The sequence below is a fragment of the Leuciscus leuciscus genome, assembly GCF_965113295.1.
Source record: "Leuciscus leuciscus genome assembly, chromosome: 23".
In the NCBI taxonomy this organism is placed as follows: Eukaryota; Metazoa; Chordata; class Actinopteri; order Cypriniformes; family Leuciscidae; genus Leuciscus; species Leuciscus leuciscus.
Window position 1 is genome coordinate 24,884,937 of NC_138747.1, and position 14,336 is coordinate 24,899,272.

The window sequence follows — 14,336 nt, forward strand, 5'->3', positions numbered from 1 at the left end:
GGGTTATTGTGTAGGTTTTTCTATCTCAGTTCAAATTAACAGTGTTTTGTACAGTACCAAATTTAACTGGCTTTCCTCAAAGCGCTGATACAACAGACTCACAGAAATTTGTGAGTCAAGCACTGGAGCCAGGCCATTTACCATCCAAACTTGTGATCATACGTTCACGACCACAAGTCGTCTGCAGATGAAATGTTTAGTAGATCATTGTTATATCTGTTAATGTTACTATTAATTTAAAGATTCATCTCACATATTCACATCTCTACCTGAACATTAAGGCTGTGATAGGACTTACTATGAACATAATCTGCCTCATGTTCCCCTAGAGCAGTGGAGATTGGAGCAATAGACTGCATATTGCAATGACTCTAGGGAATCCTATCATAAGATTAACAGAATAATAATAAAAAAAAGATTAAAAATAATTCTGTATTATTGTAAATAACATGTATTGTATAGTACATTTGTGAAATTTGCTTTTTTTTTTTTTTTAAGTGTTCATGTGATGTCACCCTATCAATATATCTTACCGGCAATTTTATAAAAGCCCGCTTTTATGGACATGGTCGATAAATGTCCGGGGAACACTATTCATGTAGCCTACTCCTGCAGAGCGACCTTGCGAATGGTTCGACAAACCGTGTTTTCCCCGAGCTTCTGTGCGTCACCCACCGTGCAAGAATGTACCACTTGCAACAACAAAAAAACGCAACGCAATATTTGCCGTACAGTAAGTGCATGAATTCGACGTGTTAAATTCTTTATGTGCGGCTCAAGAAGTTCGCAAAGATAATACATTGCTTCCGCGGAAAATCTGTATCTTTCATACAAATAACTATCAGGAAAGGCAAGAGGATTTTGTCATGCTAAAAACTCTTTCTTTACGAAGTGCTCGTATAACAATTTGCGCTGAGATGTCCAAGCCATTGCAACAGACACTGGGAATAAGTTACGTCACCTATATGTTTCTTTGCTCTCAGCTGATTGGTCAAACTTCAGTCTGAGATCTCGAATCCAGAACATAACCTGCCCCGGAGCAGGTTAGCCGTGCAGCGTAAGATACCATGGCAACGAACACCGATTAAAGCCGAGCTACTTTCATAAAACCCAGGGTTGGCGGAAACTAAACTGAAACATAGCTGGCTAGCCACCTAAACCGGCTTCATGGTACAGGCCCCAGGAAACATACAATAATCGACAAAGACACAGGGCAAACATGAGGGCTTAATACACAGACTAATTGCAAGACAGGGAACACCTGTGAACAATGTTTAGACGATTAACCAATGACAAGACATGGCAGGATCACATGACAAACAGGGAATCACATGACAAGACACAGAAACATGACAATGACAAAAACAAGAAACAAAACCCAAAATGTGACATTGCTCCCCCTCTATGGGCGGCTCCCGTGGAGCGGCGCCGGCATAGCAATGGGCCAGGGCGGCGCCGACAGTACAAGGGGCCAGGGCGGCATGGCCTCTGAGGCCTTAATCAGGTACCTACTGCCCCTCCCAAAAAATGTTCTGCCGGTGGCCATCACAGGACGAGACTCGTGGGCTGGAGCTGATGTGTGTGCTGCCCACACACACAAAACAACAATCATAAGAGCTGTATCATCCAGAGCTGACTCAGGCGCAGCAGCCATCTTGTCCGAAGACACAGGCACGAGTCGCACGACTGACCTGGCGTGAACAGTCTTTGGCTCGGCAAGCATGACGTGAAGCTCAGGCTCAGCAGGACTGAAATCACGTCAGCTCATGCTGAGGGGATACTGTGGACTTGCGGGGCTCCTCATTCGTGGAGCCCACAGTAAATGACAAACACACAAATACAGTTTGTAATCAATTGTTGTGCCTCTGTTGGTTCTTCATATTTGATGCCCCATAAAATGTATTACAATATCATAGACTAAGATCAACCAGATAGACAATTTATCAGCCACCCATGAGCATGTCACACTCAGTGATCCAAGGCTGCCCTAGGACAAAATAAATATTTTATAATCCCCAAAATTAGAGTATGCATAGAGTATGCAGTGTACATTCATAATATATATTATGAATATAGTGTAATATACAATCAAATGGATTTTTATGGTACTTTAATGGTGCTTTTAATGCCTTTTTTAGAGGTTTAGAGTACCTGATCACTAAATGCTAGCATTGTAAAGAAAATATCAACTTGTACTTTTTTCAAAATTTTGATACTTGATACCTTTTCTCCATGGAAAAAGTAAGTCATGTACAGTAGTGTTGTGAACAGCATGAGGGTGATAAATATAATAAAAAATAGTGATAAATAAACAGCAATTCCAAGTGGGATTAAAAGGCTGGTGTAGTTGGCCCGGAGGCATTTCAAACCAGCCAAATAGAGATCATTGGTGCTGAAGAAAGAGAAGGTTGTAAACTATTTTAAATTCCACATTGCAGACAGAGTAATTCCAACTATCTCAGAAAAAGAGAACTAGGCAAGGTGTTTGACAGCTCTATGAGGGACACAAGATCCTTCCAGGCCACCTGCATAGAGTTGGATTGCTAGCTGAAATCAGAATATAAGTCTGGGGTGTCTGGGAAGTTACGTTTCAGTATGGCATCCTCCCTAGAATCCTGTGACCCCTTCTTGTAAATGCAGAGCCGATTCTTAAAGAGGAAAGTTAGCAATCCTCAGGGGATGCCTAGGGCTGCCAAAGAGTCCAGCAGCTTTGCCATTTATGGACATCAAAACAAGCTGCAATTACCCTTCAAATCATTGGAGGAGGAATTTAAAATAACAAGAACTAGAGAAGTGGTACAATACAGGGACTCAAGAGATTTGAATAGGGATGTAACGAATTACTCAACTCACGATGGGATACGATTCACTATACTGGTTTCACAATACGATTTTTTTCACAATTTTTATTTTATTTATTTTTTACAAATTAAGATTTAAGACGAATTATAAATGAAAAAGTGTCCTTTTATTTCTCAGACAAAATGCTGAACATTTCTTTATTACATTTACTTTGGATATTTTGGGGATATTTAATCTAATTTTATCAATCAATAAATTCCTCTTGAAACAAACTTTGTTGTATTATTTTAATTTAATACTGTGAAGCTGCTTTGATACAATCTGTATTGTGAAAAGCGCTATACAAATAAACTTGACTTGACTTGACATTTAAATATATTTGATGTAATAATAACAATAAATTGACATTTTAAAACAAATCCCCAAAAAGTCCCTCCAAGGAGATGGTGTTTTCTCAGGAGGAGGTTGTTTCAGCTCAGTATGTCTGTTTCAGGAGGATGGGCACTGGCACCTTCTTCACCCTCGTCCTGCACAGAGGAATAGCAGAAATAAATAAAAAAAGACTAAAATTTAAGTACAACAGTGACAGGGGTTTCAGATTGTTATAAAGGCAAGATTTTAATATTATTTTATTAATTATTTTAATTTGCATCATAACACTTGCAAGAGTTAGAAAAACAGAACACATTTAGAAAAATATGCCATAATAATCAACAAATTATAAAAAAAAATCTATGTAGACATTTTGAGAAAGAGATAAATACAACACCTGGTTCGACTGCAACAGCACAGCTTTCTCCCTCAGTCTGTGGAATACATCCTTACGCTGGTCTTTCTCTTGGTGAGCCTGGAAACAGAAAACAGCCTCGTATCTTTTGCCATAACTCGTCGCCGCGAGTGGGGCTGTAAATCCGCCTGTCAGTGTGGTTTATACTCGCTGCTATCGTTCCTGTAAAGCAATACAGTAATAGCCCCTGCTGTTTAAAACGTGTATCGATTAGTTTAACATCTCAACTGACTTGAATCGTCACATATTTGTATCGATTTTCAACCGACTCGGAGTGAATCGTTATATCCCTAGCTTTGAAGATAGCCAATGCAGGGATCCAAGTGAGGACTGGCAGAAAACGGAGGGCAGAAGAGGCCACTCAGGAGGCAGAGGAAAGGTTGCAGCACAGCAGGCTAGTAGAAGTGGTCACATGAGGCAGAATGGGGCTATGATCCTTTCCGGGGCCAGATAGAGGTAAGGAAAGGGTCCGCCTTGTCCGGGAGAAGGGGAGAGCAACTGTGGAGGAGATTAGAGGAAAGTCACCTGGGCAGAGCTTTGGAAGACTGAATCACACTGAGTCACCGGCATGCCTACAGTACAAGCATGGAACCCTGGAGTATATCCTTGGCTGCTGTCTAGAGGCACTTGGAGAAGGTCTGTGCAACCTTAAAAAAATCTAACCTTTCATTAAAGTAAAAGAATTGAAAGTGGGGGGTAAATCACATTATAAAATAAATCTCTTTTCTTCAAAACACGCTGGCCATCATTATTGGCTCCCTGTTATTAAATACTTTTTGCAACCTCCTTTTGCCAAAATAACAGATCTGAGTTTTCTTCTATAATGCCTGATGAGTTTGGAGAATAACTGACAAGAGATCAGAGACCATTCCTCCATACAGAATCTCTCCAGATCCTTCAGATGTTGGTGCTTCTTCTGTTCAGTTCAGCCCACTCATTTTCTATAGGGTTCAGTTTAGGGGACTGGGACAGTCATGGCAGAAGATTCATTTTGTGCTCAGTTACCCATTTTTGTGTTGATTTTGATGTTTGTTTTGGACCGTTGCCCTGATGGAAGATCCAACCACGGCCCATTATAAGATTTCTAGCAGAGGCCGTCAGGTTTTAATTTTTTATCTGTTGGTATTTGCTAGAATCCATAATACCATGTGTGGCGGGGAAGTGGAAGGGCAACGGTTACACTTATGGACAAAAGAAATAAAAAAAAAGCAGACTACGCCACCCCGTTACGTGAACTGGGAAATTTCATAAGACACACAGGTTCGCTACCACAGAGGACAAGAGACGTGGATCTGAATACAAAACTTTTATTTTCACAACAATAATTATTTTAAATAATATAAAAACTGTTGACTCAGGGGGCAAGAGTTCACACCACTTCGGTGTGCACCAGACCAAAAATAAAGAAAACAAACAAACAAATACTTTCAGGCTGAGGCATAGCAGTAGGGCAGCTAGCTGGGCAGTGAGTATCCTAAGACCACACCACTCACCAAATTCCACTCCACACAAACACTCACACTCGCTAAGTGAAGGAAACGCAAGTGCCAACGGCAAAACACTCGTTGAAGGAAACACCACCACCAAAAAGGACAAGGACAGCTAGCTTCCCTACACCGGGGGCCTTCAGCTCCTGAAAGAAACAAACAAAAAAACAATATACTTCACAATTAGCTGCAGACACATGTACCAACAAGTTATAGTAGAACAAGTTCAAACTATGAAGGTCAACACTTGGCAAATTACTGGCCACAGCAGTTAAACAGGCTGGTGTGACCCAAGGAGTTTACATCAAATTGCCATTGAAGCCCAAACATTGGAGCAGCCAACTGCTATAAACAAAAATAGAATAAAACACAACAAAATAAAGTCAAACAATTCAAAATGAAAATAACAATTAATTGGACAAACAGGTTAAATTACAGAAAAACAAATCCAAAAGGGAACAAACGAAATGGTCACATCGTAGTATTAATGGCAGCAGAACAAACAGTGCAGTCTAACGACGTTGTCTAGGGAGCATTTGCCCCGCAGTCCACAGAGACAAACTGCTGATGAGCGGATTGATGCACCAACAGAATATTCAGTTACTCACAGCCTCGTTCATAATAGGCAAACTGCAAATGTACAGGTGTTCCATCTGATCAAACACATGAGCTGCACTGTGATAAGGACAGCCTGCACCCAAGAACAACGTCGCACCAATCCTGACCCTAACCTGGCTCCCACAGAGCTACGCCCACACCCACACCCACACCCACACCCACACCCACACCCACACCCACACGCACACCCACACCCACACCCACACCCACACCCACACCCACACCCACACCCACACCCACACAGAAGCGACCATGACAATGACGCATACCCAGGTGGCCTGAACTCATCTGGTGGGTTTGCTGCCAAAAGCCCTTTTTTTGTTTCATCTGACCATAGAATCCGGTCTCTTTTGAAGTTCCGTCATGTCTGACAACTGAATATGCTGGAGTTTATTTTTGGAGGAGCGTGGAGGATTTTTCTTGAAACCCTCCCAAACAACATGTGGTTGTGTAAGGGTTGTTTGATAAAAAAAAAAAGTAGGCTTTCTGACCCCAAGACTCAAGTAAACTCTGCAATTCCCCATCTGTGATCCTTGGAGAGTCTTTGGTCACTCAAACTTTCCTCCTCACCGTGCATTAAGACAATATAGACACATGTCCTCTTCCTGGCAGATTTGTAAAATTTTTAGTTGATTGGAACTTCTTAATTATTGCCCTGATGGTCAAAATGGGGATTTTCAATTCTTCAGCTATTTTCTTACAGCCACTTTCTATTTTGTGATGCTCAACAATCTTTTGATGCACATCAGAACTATATTCTTTGGTTTTACTCATTGTGATGGATGATTAAAGTCCTGTGAAACAAGAAGTCATAGCTAGACAATTTCATGTTCCTAGTCACCCTGGTGTGCTAAATAAAGGTAATATTAATGGGAATGTACTTCAGAGATATTTTACTCGTAAAAAATTCTAGGGGTGCCAATAATTGTGGCCGACGTGTTTTGGAGAAAAACTGTTATTTCATCCCCACTTTCAATTCTTTTACTTCAATGAAAGGTTAGATTTTTGCGAATTTTTTTGAATGAAAGATCAAAAGGATAACCAATGCAGATTTATTTTTTTTACAGCCATTTTTGATCATATTTACCAGGGGTGCCATTAATTCTGTCCACCACTGTACATGTTAATATATTACTTGCCTTTTACTTTTAGAGATTAAAAACTATAGTCTGTTCATTTTGCTGTTGATGAAGCAAACTGGTTGGTAAGAAAGGGGGTGTTTTACCCCACCTTGGGGGGCGTTTTACCCCACCGCTGGGGCAAAACGCCCCCTTTGTACAAAAATATTTTCAGTCAAAATACTAATTAACTTTGAAGGCTGAGCAATTTTAATATTTGGTGAATAACTCCTGCCATAGTCACTCAAAACCGGGATGGCAATTCTAGTCACATTTATGTTTTGTTTCACTGTAATGTCACATTTTCCTTAAGGGGGGGTGTTTTCCCCCACTCTACCCTACCTTAGGAGTCTTCGTAACACGCTACATTGTATTAATGTTACTGGATTAACATTTGTTCAGAACTCTGAAAGATTCTTACCAGAATGTGAACTAAAGTTCTGAGAACATTCCCTAATAGGAACCTGCTGGGACCCTTTGCCTTTACATGTGTCTAAGCCATATTTGTCACTTAATTGTGAATGTTGCAAGGTTAGCGTCACTTTTCTCACACTCACATTCAGGGCGGTTGAACATTTTCAGGACAATAGATCATCAATGTGTGCTTGTTTCACCAACAACTCTAAACTTGTTGCCTCTTTCATGACAAGTACAAAAAAAGCGGGTTCTGTTGGCTTATAGCCATGAGAAATTTTGCAATTGCTTGTAAATGAATATAGCGTCGTCAGCCAATTGCATGGACTATTTCACATGCTCATAGCCTGTCTGCAATTCTGATAACAACAGAACCTGTGATCGTTAAAGCAGATTTAAACATTCCCGATTTGCTAATTAATTATGTGTTCACAGAAGAGAGAAACCCTCCCGAGAAACCCCCTATATTTTTATGAGTAATGATGGGTACATTTTCTTTCGTTTTGCAGATTAGGTCATCCAAAAGACACACTGACACACTGAGGATAAACAATCTCTCATTTATAACCCAGACTTTCCTTTTTGAAAAACATCTGACTGACTGAGAACCATGTAGGCCTACTGAGATTTTTATTAAGAACACAATTCCATTAGGGACAATCCAAAATCCAAGGCAAAGCAGCAATTGCGATTATCAAATGTTATTGGTAACATTTTTGACAGGACATAATTACAAAGTGCACTTTGATAACAATGTTATGAAACAAAAGGTAACTTAAGTGTACTTCAAGAAAGTATACTTTAATGACAATGTTTCTTGGCACACTTAATATTTAAAAGGTATATACAGTATATAATGCATGGAATATATATATATATGAAGAGTTGATTTTAATCAAGCTATTATCAATTATCAATAATTTCACTTAAATGGCAATGCAAATTACCTATTAATTGTCATTTACTTTACTTACTTTTTTTTGTTTACTTTTTTTTTATTTATAAAGGGACCATGCACAATTTTTAACATTAAATTTCCATTTCATGTATTGTACCGGATTTAGCCAAAGGTTATTTTTCATCCGTAGTCCCCCAGGCAGGTCAACGCTAACATAACATTACACAGACAATACCTATGTTCACATACAATAAATACATACATACACATACTGTCAGGGCCATAAAAAACCATAAATAAATAAATCAGTCAATCAATTTAACTACAACAATCTCAATGGTTACATAATTGGTTCAATTTTAAAAAAGATTTCAACTTCAATTTAAAAAGACCATGAGCTTTACACCCTTTTATGTCCTCTGGTAGGGCATTCCTAAGTGGCTTTCACTGCGAAAGATGATAGTCCAAATGCGGAACGACGAAAGGGAACCAGACAATTACTCATAAGTGATAGTCTGGTAGATCTCAAAGAGATTTCACAGCGAAGATGAAAAAAGTCACGTAATACAGAAGGAGCCAGACCGTTTAGGATTTTATGAACCATACACAATTATGAACTTTACACAGTTATTGAACCGAACTTTATTTAACGGACATTTAACTGACTTCAGCTGAATAATAACCCTATTATCTTTTTAGAGCTGCTTTACAGCAAAAATGTATTCTGTTTGCATCATTGATCATTATTTTCCTGTTGAAACAATCCACATTTTATAAAGCACTATATAAATAAAGCTGACTTGACTATTTCAAATTTTAAAGGTATATATATATATATATATATATATATATATATATATATATATATATATATATATATAGGAAGAGTTCAGATGCAAAAGCATTATTTAAGTGAAATTACTTAACTTAAATATACAGGCTTTCTAAAAATTATTATTCTAGAAGAAAATTTCAGATGGCACTTACAGTAGAGGCTTTTGCATCTGAACTCTTCATATATTGATATATAGTCAGTGCAGTCAAATATTACTGAGTCAATAATATTACTGAATATACTGAATATTAAAGGGGGGGAAATAGCTTTCAATAAAACTTGGCTGCCTATACAGTAGAAAGGCAATTTAAAAAATATATACTAGGCCTATATATAGTGCTACCTGACTGTAGAAAACAGAGAAAAAAGGCTGTTGTCTTCCCTTCCATTCCCTTCCCTTCTTATCGATTTTCAGTTTTGTTCAAGCTATAGCAACAGTTTTTTCGGAGGAATCTGTAAAAGTATGGTATTTGGGGTAATAGGCGGCCCTGCTCATGAGGCGAAAGGCACAATAATTAACATTATAATGCAACAATACCAATGTCGGTATCGGGCCCCATGCTGAACTCGTGTAGGCTACTCGTACTCATACTCATAAAAATACTCCGATACCAACAACCAAGACCACAGCGTGTGCACAGTGTTTGTGTCCAGACAAAGAAACACTGACAGCAGAGAGTATAATGAGGATAAAAAAGAAGGCTATCAATGAAGTAAATGTATCTAATTAGTGGAATATTAAACGAAATATAGTAATGCCTTTATAGCTGCTGTGGTGCGTGAGCTGAGCCGAAAAACGCGCAGGTTATTGAGTGCGCAGCAGCACAGATGCGCAATCTTGTTGAGCGCATTCCTTTTTCACAGACATCATTCGAAAATTTGTAGTTCGGTCGGAAATGTCAGTGGCAATGAAAGTAAAACGTGCACATGTAGGAAATCTCGTGAATTACTGCCCCACTTTGAAAACCCCGGATGGGAACCACTCGTTATACATAAATCACGAAACAGTTCATGTTTAAATTGCATATATGATTTAGTTTTAATTCAAATGACACGTGTGCTGAGTGAGCGATCAGCAATCAAGAGCATTCAACAGAAGTTGTAAAGACCGATTTTTACTTAAGTAAAAGTATAGAAGTTCTTGTTTTTGAAAGTACTTAAGTATCAAAAGTAAAAAAGTAAAGGTCAATGCATTGTTTTATTATTGTTGCATTGTTGTATTATGTAATACTTACAGTACCTTATGCCTCTGAATCTATGCCTACCTACCCTCATATCAATATCAAATTTATTTCTAGAACACAGTTCCAGTAGTGGGATTGAATGTGAGATTGAATAAATGCACTCAATAACGTCCACAATGGTTTCGGACACCCAAATGGCTGTTCCCTCAAATAGTGCCCTATTTAAAGTTTTTTGGCTTTTAGTATGAATATGTTAGACCTACTGTTATTTATAAGCTAGTGTGCTCCAAAACAATGACAAAATTAGCATTAGCAAAAGACCAAACCCAACGTTGAAAATGAAAATCAGGTTGATGTCAGAATCCAATACCAGATTGACAATAATCTCCAACGACAGATGTTGTATTGTGGTTGAAAATGAAAATCAGGGTTCTCTCTCTCTCTCTCTCGTTACAACTAACAGTAAACAAATTTGTACAGACTTTATGCCTTTTCAGGGGGTGCTTAAACGGGTAAATTTTATATCCGTAAAACAACTCCTATGAACTGTAATAAAGTGCGCGCTCTCACTTTCATTACTGCCGTTACCAGCAGTTGGGTACCAGACAACAGGCCTTGGAGTCCACTACTACGATGTGAACACAGGTGAAGCTGATGAGGAGGGAAGGTCCATGATGAAGTCAACTCCTTGGTGTGACCAAGGGCAACATGGAACAGGCAGCAGGAGGAGTTTGCTGGATGGAAGTTTGTCGAGATGTTTTAGCCATGGCACATTCCTGACATCCTAAGACAAACCTTCTGACATTGTTGGTCAACTGGGGCCACCAGAATTATTCCTATAAGGTTAGATTGACCAGGGTGACCAGTGCCCAATGAACAATAAGTTGACTCCATAAGTGGGACTCTTTGGGGGGTGGGTACATAAGTCCGCCCAACTGGGCAATCAGGCAGAGCAGGCTCAGTGGTGGCAGCCTTACCGATCTCATTGTCTAGGGCACCTATTCTTAACCATAGGGCCATAGGCCCAACCTGGCCAACCTGGCCCAAAGTCAAGATTTTGCCGCAAATACAATCCTGACTTCATTAAGTACGGATTTGTGAATGGAGGTGATGAGGCAGAGCCGAGAGCCCAGTGTGTGGAGTGTGGGCTAATGCTATCCAACGAAGCACTGAAGCCTTCAAAACTAAAGCAGCATCTAGAAACCAAACATCCACCGCTTGTGGGAAAGTCGGTGGAATTTTTCAAGAAAAAAGAAAATGGGCTTCAGATGCAGAAAAGGTCTGTTGTGTCACTGACTGGAAATTCTAAATGCGCTTTGAAAGCCAGCTACCTCGTAGCCAGACGAGTGGCACAGACTAAGAAAGCATTCACAATAACGGAGGAGTTGGTTTTTCCTGCCGCTGTGGATATGTGACGTGAGATGATCGGAGAGGCTGCAAAAAAGCTGCTAACCATCCCACTCTCAAACGACACTGTTAGTCACCGACTCACCGTATCGCGGACATGGCCACAGACATACAGCATCAGTTGCTAGAAAGAATCAAAAGCAGCCCATTTTTCTCTTTGCAACTAGACAAGTCTACTGATGTCACAAATGCTGCACTGCTACTGGTTTTTGTTCGCTATCGCTGGGACAGTAGTTTGCACGAAGACACACTGTTTTGTGGAGAGCTACCCACACAGACTACGGCTCAGGAATGTTTCCGCTGCATGGATAAATACTTCAAAGAGAACGGCCTAGACTGGCAGAACTGTGTTGGGGTGTGCAGCGATGGTGCAGCGTCAGTGACAGGCAGGCATCACGGTGTCGTCAGGCAGATACTTGATCGTGCCCCAGAAGCTAAATGGACCCACTGTTTTCTTCACTCTGAAAGTCTTGCGGCAAAAAAAAATGTCACCAGAGTTACATGAGGTGATGGATGTAAGTGTGAAAAGAAAACCATAAACTTCATTAAAAATAATGCTGTGAACTCCAGATGTTTTGCCAAACTTTGTAAAGGCTTGGAAGCAGATCATGTCCAGCTGCTCTATCACTGTGAGGTGAGATGGCTCTCAAGAGGACTGGTCCTCAAGCGTTTGTTTGAACTGAGGAATGAGGTCCTATCTTTTCTCACTGAGAGAAATTCTCCTTTTGCACATTATTATGCCAATGCACAGTTCACAGCTAAACTTGCCTACCTCTGTGACATTTTTTCACTGCTGAACCAGCTGAATATCTCACTTCAAGGGAGAAATAGCAACATATTTTTTATTGCAGATAAAGTTCAAGCTTTTAAGAGGAAACTTGCTTTGTGGATTAAGAGGGCTCAGGAAAAAAGGATGGACATGTTTCCCCTTTTGTCTGACATTTTGGAAAACTCCCCCCAGGTGAAGATTAGTGACTTAGGCTACGTTTACACGGAAACGATCTGAAGAGAAAACGCAAAAGTGATCACTTTTATTCTGCGTTTAGACGAGCGTTATGGGGGGGAAATCTGCGTGCATATGGTGACGCAAAAGTGTGTGAAATTCAATGTAGTATGCACTCCAGGTGGCTAGGTGGCAATGTGAAGCACTGATCGGTGCCTTCACTGTCTAGCAGACTTTTGCGTTTTTACCGTTTAGACGGAAACGCGACGGTGGAGCGTTTTTAAGATTTCCACTCTGGAGGGTGGTTTCACTTTTTCGCGTTTTTAAGCCCCAAAAACGCTGTCGCCGTTTAAACGAAAGGCACATCTGATAAAATATTTTTACGTTTTCACCTGCGAGCGTTCTCGTGTAAACAGGGCCTATATGATAAAAAATGTATACGTATACAGCGAAACGCATCTCCGTGTGGACGGGCCCTTAAGGCCAATTTATACTTCTGCGTCGAGTGTACGTCGTAGTGTACGTCGTAGGCTACGCACGTAGGCGACGCCGTCGTGAGCATTTATACTTCTGCGAATGTCTGTGTTGCTCTGCAGTTACACCGCCGAAACGCTAGTTGGCGCGGGTGGGTTTTAATGTTCCACTGTGTTTACATTCCTCGCGGCTGTTTTGAGTTTAGGTTTCTACGAGCAATGGCGACTGAAGGAGTCATACAGATGGCTGTATTTCCGCACTTCTTCAAGCAATCTCTCGGTCACTTGGTCTATTTCCATGGCTCTTCACTGATCTTCGGAATTCGGCGGTGCAGAGTGCAGAAGATCATTCCGGAAATGCGTAGGAGGAAACGCGATGCTATCCAGCCGACCAATCACAGATCTTGCGGTCCGCGTCGCCGCGATGCGTAGTTACATTTTTGAGGAGGTGCGCGTCAGGGTACGGCGAAGGGTACGACGTATGGTACACGTCAATGCGTATGCTACGCCGTACCTTCTACGCGCACCCGATGCAGAAGTATAAATTGGCCTTTAGTCTCACAGCACCTCTCACAACTGGCAGTGAAATTTGATGACTACTTTCCTGAGGATCCCAGAGAGGGACACGTGGATTGCGGACCCATTTTCTGTGGATCCCACTAAAAATGATGTTGCTTTGCCCTCACATCTGGAATCCTAGCTTCTGGAAGTAGCCACTGACAGTACTTTAAAGTTGCAGTGGGGCAAACTGGATCTGGGCTCCTTCTGGATTGCTGTCTCAAAAGAGTACCCATGTGTAGCACTGAGGGCTACTCCTCGCATTCACAACTACATACCTGTGTGAATCAGGATTCTCCATTGTGGCCACAACTAAGACCAAGGCCCGAAACAGACTCAAAGCAACACTGGAGGCTACTCTGAGAGTGAGCCTTTCCCCCATTCCACCCAGGCTGGATTTGATCATGTCTGTGAAGCAGGCCCAAGTGTCTCATTAAGAGGGGAACATAAATAGAGGGTTGTAGCTTGTTCAAATTGGACTTTTGTGACTGTTATTGTTCATTTATAACAGATATGAAGAGCAACTTCAGGTTCTGCCAATCAAAAATGTAGACTGCTGAAACAATTATCAAATTATTTTGCAGATTATAAAGCTATATTTTTTCATTTGCACTTTATTTCAATTTTCATTTACAACTTATTTATTTAATTTGAAAAATATTATTTTGAATTTATTTATTTTAGCAACACATTTTATTGTTTTTATTTTATTTGTTTTTATTTATATACTTTTTCTATTTTTTTGTAAGTAAAATTTGTCAAATCTAACTGATTTTTGTGTTAATATGCCTGACTTGAGCCTTTAAATTTGT